The sequence below is a fragment of the Dipodomys merriami genome, unplaced genomic scaffold (genome assembly GCF_024711535.1).
Source record: "Dipodomys merriami isolate MVZ:Mamm:240054 unplaced genomic scaffold, mDipMer1.0.p SCAF_27, whole genome shotgun sequence".
In the NCBI taxonomy this organism is placed as follows: Eukaryota; Metazoa; Chordata; class Mammalia; order Rodentia; family Heteromyidae; genus Dipodomys; species Dipodomys merriami.
The window spans coordinates 16,150,946-16,160,741 of record NW_027204159.1 but is presented as its reverse complement, the minus strand read 5'-3'; positions in this window follow the sequence as shown (position 1 = coordinate 16,160,741).

Below are 9,796 nucleotides of genomic sequence, written 5' to 3'. Positions count from 1 at the left end.
AAGATCTCAGCCTCCTGAGTAGCCAGGAATAGAGAAGTGAGCCACTGATGCCTAGCTTGAAAGTTTGACTTTTGAGTATTGAACAGCAAGACTGAGAGAATGCACCATTCCTGTTCATTGAAGGACTCTACTTAGAGCATGTATAAATGCACAAACTGAACATGCACATCTTTAACTTGCAGAGGAGGGAATGAGCCTGGGAACCCAAGCTTTGTGTTCTGACATACTGTACCTTGAGGCAAATGTAGAACAAACTTGTAGCTTAGTTCTATGCAAGGATGACTGTGTACTAGTATTGGGGCTTCAGGGTGAAGGGAGAAGTCACCCTCTTAAACCTGGGGCAAGAGCACCTTTTGGATAAATGCAATGTTTCTACCTTACACAGAGTCGGACAATTTAGAAGGCCATGGCTCTCAAAGAATCTTTAGACTAATAGCAGGGCCAATGGATTTGAACCATATTTTGAAAGCATTTCCAGATAATTCCTCCCAGTGGAATGGGGGTAAAAGTGCTGCTACTCTCCTCACAGTGGTTCAAAGTTGTGTTACACAGAAACACCTGAGAAGTAGGCCCTTATGGGTCATGGCTGTAATCCTAGCTTATCAAGAGGCTGAGATCAAAGCCAGTCAGGTCAGGAAAGTCTGTGAGACCTTATCTACAATTAACCATCAGAAGGCTGGAAGTGGAGCTGTAGTTTAAATGGTAGAACAGAGGCAACACACACACACACACACACACACACACACACACACACACACACACACACACACACACACCACTTGAGATACTGCAAAAGTGTTGATTTCTAGGCTCTGAGTTACCTGCTCCACCTTTAAAGAGGTAATGAGAGATTTCTCAGCTAGATTGCTGCTGGTGAAAGTATAAAGGCTTAGTTTGGAAAACATAATAAAGTGGCCAATAACTATCTAAATTACTCCCAAAGATCTTTCTAGAGCCTCTCACAGATTCAGGTTGGGATTCTTTATTCCACTTCCAAGTTAACTTGCTAGGTTCTGGTACTTGGTTAAAAGATGTATTCCTAGGAGAAAGAAACTATTAACAGAACCATTAACTATAAGCAAAACTATTCCATGAGTATAGTTTGCTATCACCCACAGCCTCCTAGAATTTCATATTATAGTATTGCATTAAATTAAAATCAACATCAATTAAAAGAATTGTATTTAGGGCTGGGAAGGTGGCTCAGTGGTAGAGCGCTTGCCTTGCATGCTCGAGGCCCTGGGTTCGATTCCTCAGCACCACATAAGCAAAAAGAAAAAAAGCCGGAAGTGGTGCTGTGGCTCAAGTGGTAGAGCGCTAGCCTTGAGCTGAAGAGCTGAGGGACAGCGCCCAGGCCCAGAGTTCAGGCCCCATGACCGGACCCCCCCAAAAAAAAAAAAAGAATTGTATTTATTCATTCAAGCCTCTCAACAATTGTATATTGTGTTATATTATACAAAACTCATTAAGTATGTAGTAAGTATCTACTTTGTGCAAGACCTGTGCTGGCTGTTGAAGACACAGGAGTCAGAAGGACAGAAAAACACTCTGTTCTCCTTGCCCATCAATCCAATTTTGGGATAAGCGGGAACCAAACAAGAAACGAAAGCAGGAGTTAGGTAAACCTGACAGCCACTTGGTTAGGAGCCTAGGGACTGTTTTCAGCTGAGCTGATTTTACATTTCACCTCCATCACTTACTAGCCTAACGATCTTAGGTAAGATACTAGGATTCTGGGAGTCTCAAGTTCTTCATCTATAAAATGGGTACAATGAGAACATCTGTCTTTTGAGTTGTGTGTTTTAAAATGCTTAATATTGAATAGATGGGGCTGGGAAGATGAGAGAGAACAATGGAGGGGGTGAAAGTGATCAAGATGTATTGCACTCATAAACTTGTCTGCTGAATTGAAACCCCTTTGTACTACTACTTAAAAATAAAAGAGACTAAAAAATTTAAAAAAGATGTAATGCATGCCCAATAAAGTCTTGATGTATCCTAAGTATCAGGCTGAAATTTTCTTAATAAAGACCCAGAAACACAATAAACCAAAGAAAGATTGGACAAATGGGATTGCATGAAGCTGCAGAGCTTCTGCAAGGCAAAGGACATAGCTAGCAGCCCACAGAAGGCTGGGAAAGTGGCTCAGTGGTAAAGTGCTTGCCTTGCATGCATGAGGCACTGGGTTCGATTCCTCAGCACCACATAAGCAAAAAGAAAAAAGCTGGAAGTGGTGCTGTGGCTCAAGTGGTAGAGCGCTAGCCTTGAGCTGAAGAGCTGAGGGACAGCGCCCAGGCCCAGAGTTCAGGCCCCATGACCGGACCCTCCCCTCCCCCCTAAAAAAGCCCACAGATTGGGAGAAGATCTTCACTAGCCATACAACAGACAAGGGCCTCATATCTAAAAAATACTTAGAACTCAAAAGATTAAATATCCCAAAAACAAATCCTCAAAGAAACAACCATCTGATTAATAAGTGGGCTAAAGACTTAAAGGGAGAGTTCTCTGAAGAGGAAATAAGAATGGCCAATAGACACATGAAGAACTGCTCAACTTCTTTAGCCAGAAAAGAAATGCAAATCAAAACAACATTAAGATTCTACCTCATCCCAGTTAAAATGGATATAATCAAGAAGTCTAACAAGAACAGATGCTGGAGGGGATGTGGCCAAAAGGAAACCCTACTGCACTGTTGGTGGGAGTGTAAACTTGTTCAACCACTTTAGAAAGCAGTATGGAGGTTCCTCAAAAGACTCTATACAGAGCTCCCCTATGACCCAGAAATCCCACTTTTGGGAATTTACCCAAATTATTACTAAAGTTACCAGCACAACTATGTTTATCACAGCATTATTCACCATAGCTTAGATATGGAACCAACCTAGATGCCCCTCAGTAGATGAATAGATCAAGAAAAATGTGATGTATGTATGTATGTATGTATGTATGTATGTATGTATGTATGTATATATATATATATATATATATATATATATATATATTAGAATTCTATGCTTCCATCAGAAAGAATGACATTGCCCCATTTGTAAGGAAATGAAAGAATTGGAAAAAAATCATATTAAGTAAAGGAAGCCAGACTCAAAGAAACATAGGTCCTGTGGTTTCCCTTATTTGCAATAATTAGTATATGTCTAGGATAGTCTTAGCAGATGAGCAGAAGAGCTCAGTAACTATGTATATATGATCATATAAGATGATGCTAAGTGAAGTAAACTCCAAGACATGGACACAAGAGGTTTTTCTTGGTTGTTGTTGTTTTTAATATACTATGTGATTTTTTGTTTCTTTTGTATTTTATTCCCCCTATGGTATATCCCCTGTTGTCACTATATTTGATTTTGGTACCCTGGTATTATATATATGTTTATTTGAATTAGGGAAGGGAAGGGGACCAACATAATGATGAGATAAAGGACAAGGGGAGAACCAATGCAACAGCAATAAACACAAGACAATATTTTGGAAATGATCTGTGCAACTTGGGGTGGGGGGACTGGGGGTGGGAAAGTAGGAGAAAATTTTACCCCTTCGGGTAAAAACTTTGACAAGAAATATACCCATTACCTTACAAATGCAACTGTAATCCCTCTGTTCATCACCTTGACAATAAACAAAAAATGTAATGCAACAAAGGAGGAGGCTACAATGCTTGATAAGAAATGCACTCATTATCTTGCCCATGTAATTGTAACCCTTCTGTACAGTATTTTCACAATAAAAAAGATGATATTAAGTGAGAAAAACCCAACTTTGGTGCGGGGGGGCGGGGAAAATTGGGTGAGGGGGGCGAGGGGGAGGATGGGAAGGGATGGGAAGGGGAAACAAAAGAGGAGGCTACAATGCTTGATAAGAAATGTACTCATTATCTTGCCCATGTAATTGTAACCCCTCTGTACAGTATTTTCACAATAAAAAAAGAAAAAAATGTAATGCATGCCCAATAAAAACTTGATGTATGCTCAGTATCAGTACTGGCTTTGCTCTATGCCTACTCTCAGAGCAATCCTGAAATTTCCCTCTTATGGCGCAAATTGCACTTTTCCAGAGTGGTAGCCATGAAAATACACCTCCGAATTTTACAACTTATAGGGAGTTTAACCCATCAGATTTGCTATAGGGTTCTTTTTTTTTTTTTAAACAATCCATCCTGTGAGATGAATTCAACTCCTAGGGGAGACCATTGCACCTTGAGACCACTCTAAAAAGTTCTCAAGTAGCTTCTATGAGAGAAAATATCTCACGTCCACTGGCAAATTCTAAGGGTAGGAAGAAAAGGGTTAAAAGATGTTGCAAGAGCAGTCCCTGTGGGCATGTCCATGACAATCAGAGGTGGCAGGAAGGATGCAGGAGGAAGCTGGGGGCGGCCTTCTTTGGCCATGGCTGTGGAAATCATCAGGGAAGAGAGCCTCTGGCCTCCCTTCTTGCCAGAGCCTTAAGGCTGAGAGCTGTGGGGCAGAGGGTATCTTTGTTTGAAAGTTTGTTTTGAACTTTGAGACTCCAAGAGGAGACATACAAGTCCTAGTTAGAAAGAGGCCGACACTCATTGGTTGGAGAGGCCTTGGCAAAACCTGTGGAAAGAAGAGGAAGTCCCATGGGGCATGTTCACCTCCACTGCTGCCCCACCCTCTAAGCTCCTGCTAGGCTGCCTTTCCCACAGAGGGCATCTTTCCCAAGCCCCCACTTTTCTTTCACTTGCCTGCTGCATCCTAAGCTCCTCTCTGCCATTTTGACCTGTTCCCTTTCCATTACTACTTTCAGTTCCCTGTTCATTGATGAAGATATTGTTCATTCAGCCTCATCCTGATGCACACTTCTCCCAGGCTCCCAAGTGTGGGCATGGGGGAAGATGCTCACAATCCATCAGCTTCCATCCCTAGATGACTTGAATGCCTGATCCAGAGTGAAGACTTGTTATTTATTGATTGTGCTCATACTGGGATTTAAAGTCTGGACCTCTCACTCTTGCTTGGCTTTTTCACTCAAAGTTGCTCCTCTACCACTTGAGTTACAGCTCTACTTCCAGCTTATTGCTGGTTAATTGGAGATAAGAGTGTTCTGGGTTTGTTCAGGATAGCTTTGAACTATGATTCTCAGACCTCAATTTCCTAAGTAACTAGAATTACAGGCATAAACCACCAATGCTCAGCTTTCTTTCATTTTAGAAAAATAATATGTAAGTGTTAATAACATGGGGATGGATCTTTATACAGCCTGGTAGTCATGGTGTGTGATTAAATAAGAAAAAAAATGCAGAAAACTATATACTATATTCTTTAGATGTATATGTGTGGACAATTGTATTATATGTCATATATGATACATATAATATATGGAATACATATATTATATAAAATATTAAAACATTTCACCACAAATGAGACCCCATATAGATACCATACATTTATGTAATTGACTATCTCTGTACTTGAAGGTTCCACATGCACAGATTCATCCAACTGCAGATCAATAATATTTGTAAAAAGCCAGGCACCAGTGGTTCACACTCAGGAAGCTGATATCTGAGGATTGAGGTTCAAAAATAGCCTGGGCAGACAAACAGAAGAAAGATTCTTAGAGCATGAGACTTGAGTGCAAAAGCCAAGCAAGAATACAAGGCCCTGAGTTCAAGTCCAGTATGGCATGCAGTGGCTGGTAATAATAGTATTTGGACCCAGGTGGGAGAGAGGTGGGAGATGAACAGGATGATCAGGGTTAGAAAAGAAGGCTATCAGGGGACATGAACTCTAGAAATCATATTTTCATTTATTTACTTATGTATGTATTTATGCACATACATATTTGTGCCTATCTCAGGGCTTGAACTCAAGGCCTTGGTACAATCTCTGAGCTCTTCTGCTCAAGGATGGTGCTCTACCATTTAAGCCACAGCTCCACTTTGGGCTTTTTGGTGGTTACTTGGAGGTAAGAGTCTCCTGGACTTTCCTGCTGGGCTGGCTTTGAACAGTGAGCCGCAGATTTCAGCTTCCTGAGTAGCTAGGATTACTGGTGTGAGCCACTAGCACCTGGCTCTTTCATCTGTTTCTTTAACAGAAAAATGTTTTAGTGAGTTCTCATGCAATTGCAAATTAATAGCAATGATTTAAAAAGTGATCTGTAGAGCCCATTGAGTCCTTCCTTGGGGCTGGTTGGGCTGATTCAAGACTAGATGATTCACAGAGACTAAAGAGGTAGGGGGGATGGCTCCTCTGTTCCTGGGGCTCCCTCGGCCTTCGAAGGCCTGCTCCTTACCAGACCATATGTGTGAACACATGTCCAGGGACCAGTGTGGCACCTGTCATGACTCAATGGGAGGTCTCCATCGTAGAAAGGCTCGCACAGCCCAGCTGACACGCAACCATAAACTGTAAGTCTGGAGGCTCTAGTTCTCATCTCTGTCCTGTTTCCACATTCCAGGCTAGGGAGTTCAGGGGGCAGTGACAGCAGCCCAGCATCCTGCCTCTGCCCACTGCTCCATCCTCCCCTTATTGCGTGTTCTGACTCTGTTCCATCATGACTTCCTCTCTGTCGCAGTGTTTCCCATTCTTGCCTGTGACTTGTGGTTGCAGAGTCTTCTGTCTTCAACCCTCTTATCTCTGACTTCCAGTCAGTTATTGGGTGTCATATCTGGTGAATAGTGCCTTCCCAGGCCTTCTAAGTCTGCCTTTCCCCTTCTGTCTCTTTCAGTCACAATAGGACAAAGCTAGAGGGCACCATCTACTTGTGTTATTCATCGACCTACTCAAATATATAGCAGACATAGATGAGTGCTGTGTCTCACACCTCTAACTCTCGCTACTGAGATCTGAGGATCAAGGTTCGGAGCCAGCCTGGGCAGACAAACCCAAGAGACTTATCTCCAGTTAATGGAAGTAGAGTTTGAGTCTCAAAGTGGTAGAACACTAACCTTGAGCACAAAAGGTCAGGGACAATACTCAGTCCCTGAATTCAAGCCCCAAGACTGGCACAAAAAAGGAGCAACAGTCTTGTTCTTTGTAGCCCAAGTGACAAGAAGAGAGTTTGTACATAGTAAGCACTTAGGAGCTATTGTGTGAATGAAAATAGGACTTTGCAAGTCCAGTGAGAAGAATTAACTTGAGGAAGAAGAATTCCAACTTCCCTTTCAATCCCTCAGGTCAGGAGTGTAATCCCTGAGTCTGAGGGGAATAGAGGAAGCTACAATCTCAGGCTCCTCTTCCCAGGTTGGCTCACACAGGTTGAAGACGTGGCATTGGCCACTTAATCCCCGCATGCTTGGCTTGCTCGTCTGGAAGATGAAAAGATTGGCCTAGATGCCTCTTTTCAGTTCCAGCGTTCACTGAGCTATTAAATATAAATGGATAGATGCTTGAATGTACTTTCTTCAATACTGCCCTGATAGCAGTTTGGATTTCCCCTCCATTTTCCTCTTTCTCATAAAAAATGAAATATCCAGCGGTCTCTGGCGCACTGTAATGTGAAGTCCTTTTATGCAAAATTCATTACTGAATCAAAGGTTGTGGTTCCCTCCACTCCCTTGTATTTGCTCTCCAAATGACATTCAGCTCTGACACCTTTATTAATATCTGTTAGCCTGGCAGAGGACACAGATGCTGGGTGTCTGGTCATTAAGGCAGCATTCTGAGTTTGACTACACAGACATGCAGAAGAACAAGGAGTATGTTTTCCCAAATGCCTTGTTCCTGCACTTGTCACAGAGGTGGAGAAGGATGAGCTCCAATTTCCATCCAGCATCAAGGAGTCCGGTCAGCTTGACCTTTGGGGCCAGGTTCAGTAGTGTATATCCACCTCTCTTTTGAGGTAACCAATCAGGTGCTCACTTGAGAGCTGGAGGCCAAGAGTGTAATAAAGCCTCCCTTCAACCAAGAGCTTGCTGTGTGCCAGGCTCTGTGAAGGCCTTTGCATGCATCACCTCATGAAGTTGAATTCTCAGGGGCTTTGTGAGATAGGAATTTCAACTCCCTTTCTCAAATGAAGAAACTGAGGCTTTCCAGGTAGTTAAAATGTCTCAGCTCATGGAGTAGTGGAGCTGGGATTTGAACCCAAGCTCTAGGTGCATGAGTTCAGGTTTTACTGAGTAGCAATATCTGAGTAGTCCAGCCTGGCCTATGTAGGCTGACATACAAGTCTGGTTCTGCTAGCAGAAGAAGAAGTTAGCATCAACAGTTTTTAATATTCAAGTCCCTAATCAGTATTAAAAGACAGTATTCACATCAGATTAAGAAATAATTGCGCTGTAAGATAAGCACCATTCTTTTCTTTGATCAATATGCAAGCACTTACCATGTGTCAGGAGAATGAATGTGTTTTCCTGCCTGGGGACTTATAGTCATTTGGTGTTTGAAGAAAAAAAAATCCAGGGATTTTGAGGAAAATGTCCAATTCACATCCTGGTTATACGTGGTTTAATTTATGATCAAACACAGTCACTAGGCCCTTGAGCCTCTAAACTTTTCCATGGAACTTTCCGGTTCCATAAAGCAGTATTTCTACAGTTCCCACTCTGCATGGTTGCCTGTCCTCTTTGTCTTGCTGCTTATCTGTGGCAATGTTTTTAAAAATCTCTTAATAAGTTTCCACAGGTACTGTGACCCGTGAGTTGGATAGAAGGCAGTGGGGTTTCTCCACAGGGTGCCTAGGACATTTCTAGGCACTGTGGGCACTGTGTGGTATTGTGGGATTCTCAGCAGCTTTCCTGGTCTGTCTATGAACTAGAAGTTGTAGCTTTTTATTGTAACAAAAAAGACTGGAGAAATTCCTAACTGCCCTCTCTCTGGCTGAGGAAAACTCAAAACAAATAAACAATCAACAACAACAACAAAAACCTAAAAAAAACTCTCTGTGCTGCTAGGTGCTGTTGGCTCACGCCTGTAATCCTATCTACTCAAGAGGCTGAGATCTGAGGATCACGGTTCAGAGCCAGCCCAGGCAGGAAAGTCTGTGAGACTCTAATCTCCAATAAACCACCAGGAAACTGGAGTGACACTGTGGCTCAAAGTGGTATATTACTAGCCTTCAGCAAAAGAGCTCAGGGACAGCGCCCAGGCTCTGAGTTCAAGCCCCACATGGACAAAAAACAAAACAAAACAAAACAATTCTCTGTACTGCAAGCCAATGACAGTGTTGCACACTTGGGATCTCCATCTTTTTAGAGTTTAGGACCTTGAACTATCATTTAGTTAAGATAATCCTTGGATGGGCTTAGGAGTCTGCCACTATGGAATAACAGCAAGTTCTTCAGGTGAGTGTGAAGTTATGTATTGGGCATGCCCTAGGGACTGTGTATAAACAAGATGCATCTTTCCCAACTGAGTTACCCTCAGTGGGGAAAGGAGCTTTTGTAATGAAAAGGCAGGGAACTGAGGGTCTAGCAGCTCCACCATTCCCCTGTCACACTGACTTGGAGAGAAATGACAGAGACTAGAGTGTAACATAGGCTATGACCTTATTACTCAAAAGATGGTCCATGCATCAGCAAACCTGCACATCAAGGAGAACTTGCTACAAAGGGGAAAAAAGAAAGCATGACCTCAGGTTCAGATATGTACTTGAGGAAGATGCCCACCTCACCCCCTGCATAGTGCCCCCAGTTAGCTTCTTTCTAGTTTAAAGTTTGAGATGACATACTCTATTTTATTAAAATGCATGTAAGAGCCAAGAAATAGTAATAAATTATTGTTGTTATTATTATTAATAATAATGATAAAGAACAGAGTCAGCTTATGATGAATCATTTCAATGTTTCTCATTCATTTACTCTCACTTTTATTTATTTATT